This window comes from Rhagoletis zephyria, unplaced genomic scaffold (genome assembly GCF_001687245.7).
Source record: "Rhagoletis zephyria isolate East Lansing unplaced genomic scaffold, Rhagoletis_zephyria_1.1 Rzeph_scaffold_01458, whole genome shotgun sequence".
Taxonomy (NCBI): Eukaryota; Metazoa; Arthropoda; class Insecta; order Diptera; family Tephritidae; genus Rhagoletis; species Rhagoletis zephyria.
In genome coordinates this window covers 61,900-65,371 of record NW_016158542.1, presented here as the reverse complement: position 1 = coordinate 65,371, position 3,472 = coordinate 61,900, and positions in this window count along the sequence as shown.

The following is a 3,472-nucleotide window of genomic DNA, read 5'->3' as shown; positions in this document are numbered from 1 at the left end:
TAGATAGGTACCACTAATGCAACTAAGTATACATACATATATACAACTTTATTTACTCTAACGGAGGAAGGCCAATGACACGATCGAACGAACCACTCAATGTATTTTTAATATGCAATCAAAAGAATAACAACGGAGCAGAAAATAAAAGAAAAATCAGCAAGCAAGGCGGAAGAAATCAACTATTTAGCTGTTGCTGTGCTTTTGTTGGTGTGGCAAGTGCCGCTTCTACTAACCTGTCTTACACAATAGCCACAAGTATAGCAGAGTATCACTTGAAGAATTGAATATATACGGGTACAAAGCGGCAGTATGGCGTAGAACACGTTGATGTAGGAAGTCAACAGCGCGCATGTGGGCAGAGTTGTTGTGCTAGTGCTGGTGCTGCTGCTTACATACTCCATTTCTAATGCTATCATTTCAACATGGAAAAATGGTTAATTAAGCAAGGAAGTGGGCTTACATAAATTCGAAAATGGTAAACAGCGGAATAGAGACATCAGAATAATGCCATTGAAGTGCTAATTTTCAGAGGAAAGAAAGAAATGGTTTATGCAGAGGGAGAAAAAGAGTTAGAGGAGACTAGAAGCACACATTTATGCTAACTAATGTTAGAACAGAATACTGAAAACTTCTAAGTCACGAAACATGCTGCCAAACATTAGAAAGGCATTTATTAATAGTAAAACCATGTATGGAATTCTGTTTGGAAGAAAACCGCAAGAAAGTTTTGTGAAGCCGTGGCAAAAGGTAGACAATCATAGTATAGGAATTAAGCGCTCATAACATACTTAGACACATAGATAGATAAAAGCACGGTTGTGTCAAAACAAGAGACAGGGCGACCTGAAAGTTCTTTTGTATCTCTAATGAGTTTCCCTAACACAGTATGTCCAATACACACCTGGCTTCCCTAATGAATCATAAAAGTGGGTTCGTAGTCCAATTCCTTTTTTCCAAGGTTTTGACAATTGAAGCTTTGAGATAAATTAGTATTTGCCTAGCCAAGGCCGGACAGTCACAAAGAATGTGTTCGGACTTTGCCTCGTCCTCAAGGCAGAGATGGCATTCCGACTCTCTAATAACACCTATGCGGTGCGTATGAGATTGTAATTGGTTGTCACCCGTTAGGTATCCAGAGAATACTTAGAGCGAACAAAATGATGGAATTCAATAAGTTGAACTTAGAATATCAAGTACACTGAAAATGACTAAAATTCTACAATAGTGAGCCTGCAACTCCAAGAAAGACATATGGGCATCAGTGGCCTCAGGAGTCTAGAACACCTCTGCACAAGGTCCTTGTTAAAAACAAGACCATCATTGCCAAGGCATCTACGCCGCTAAGAGGCCTTAAGTTACTGAAATAGTCGACTTAGCTCTTTCGCATGGTCTGTGGCACCAGTCCTTCAATGGAAAAGCCAAAAAGGTTGGGATTAAAAAACTTCGCCAATATTATCTGCATTGAACAAAGTTCCGTGAATTGTTCGCCATAGTTGGTGTTGTCCATCGAGTTGGTGTTTCATCGTCTCATCTCAAGTAGAGGTCTTCAGCAGAGACAAATCAAAGTCCAGTATTAAAGAATGCTTTGTCAGCTTAGAGATGGAACAACTTTCAGACTTATCAGAACACCGCACTTAAGGCAGTAACGGGATGCCTTCTATTACCAACTTAACACCACCTGCATTGCGAGGCATCAAGGCTCTGCGTCGGTGAAAACCATTTTATGTACAGCAAGCAATTTCTACTTGGCTATACGACCGCAAGGAATGCACACTTGCTGGAAGCTGGGTCCCATCTTAGATACTTCCAAAATATCTCAACGAACTACGAACGTAATCTAAAAAGCACAGTCACTTAAACTGATGGTGTACAGTCCAAACTCTCTTCCGATGATAGCGACCATTCGGAATTCATTCAACCACCAGCCATCGTTGGCGAAGAGACTCAGCTGCTGGAGGGAGCCGTGTAACTCTGAGGCAACTAAGGTTTACACATGTGGAAACAGCATGTTTACTGGGTCAAGACTGGCCATCCTATCCCACCTTGTGAAATATGTAATTGGACTGATCATTAGTAACTATACGGTTAAAGCTGGTTTTTGATTTTCGTAGCATTCCAAATCGATTCGATGACAATTAATCTAAAAATTTGTCTGCCAGAAATGACAAAACTTATAGTATTTCTTTTTGTAAAAAAAAGCTGCAAGAAATCGTTGACAGGGAAAAGTTGTCCACAGGTCCTAGTTTGGGTATATTTCTCAACGAATACAAATGAACTACGAAAGTAAATTATTCCATGGAAGATCTGTGGTCATATTCGAGTGGGCGATGGGTACCGAAAAAAGTAGAATTTCGAGCGATTCGATCTCTTTAACGACGTGGATACAGCTAAAGGCATAAAAATACAACGACAACGCTCCGGTGAAAGTATTATTCTAATCGGCACCCGACAAAGATAGCAAGGGCGCTTACAACACAAGGGCAGAACCAAGAGTAGAATAACCTGTCTGAATTCGGGCTGAACAACTGACATATAATCGCAAAGTAGAGAGAAAATTGGAGAAGTTTTTTTTTACCTCAAACCAATAAACGGCAGTTACTTAAAGGTTTCAAAATCTTCCTCTTCTTCAAATCTTCAAATCCTCTCGCCTACGCAGTATTTGGATTTTCCTGGACTGTCGCAGACATCGGAGATCCATAGCCGAATTTTCAATTATGAAATTAGCTATGATTGGAATGATGTATATTGAAAAGCTTTTACGAAATCTACGATCAATAAGACCTATAGACTTATACTATAGTACTCTCATCTTCCAATTTCATAGTTCCCCTAGCACTTGGTTTTTTGCCTTTCGCTGGGGTTGTCGCTCAGGCATCGTGACCGTAGAATATTGGTCTACGAAACAACAAAGTAAAATATTACATAATTACACAACTACGAGGACAGTTTGATAAGTCAGTGACTTTTTAAAGAAGACCTATTTTTTGGCTGCAAATAAAGCGTATTATTTTTTCCAGCAGAGTCTTCTTTTAGTTCGATACTCCAGCATTTTTTCCAAAGTTTTAATCTCTTCCAAATAATATGTTTCCTTCAAATACTCAGTTGTCTCTTCCCAATAAAGAATTGAGTTGATATTTGTCGAAGATTGGAAAACAATTAGAAAAATGTTTGCTTTGGGCATATTGGGTTTCAGTGATTAACCCTTCGATCCAAATTTCTTACCGCCGAGCCACACCTTCAAGTTTGGAAACAAGGAATAGTCTGAGCGGTAGAAATCGGCGGAATATGCTGCATGGCATGGTTAGCAGTTCGTATCTCTATGCTTGATAGGCACGTGAAATTCATTTTTATCACATTAACATCGAAGTTAACGGGGGTTTCTGCTCTCAATGACCCTCAAACAGAAACTATTTATAAAAAACCATGCTCTCAAGTTGACAGTAATCCATTAGCAGATAGTAATTAACAG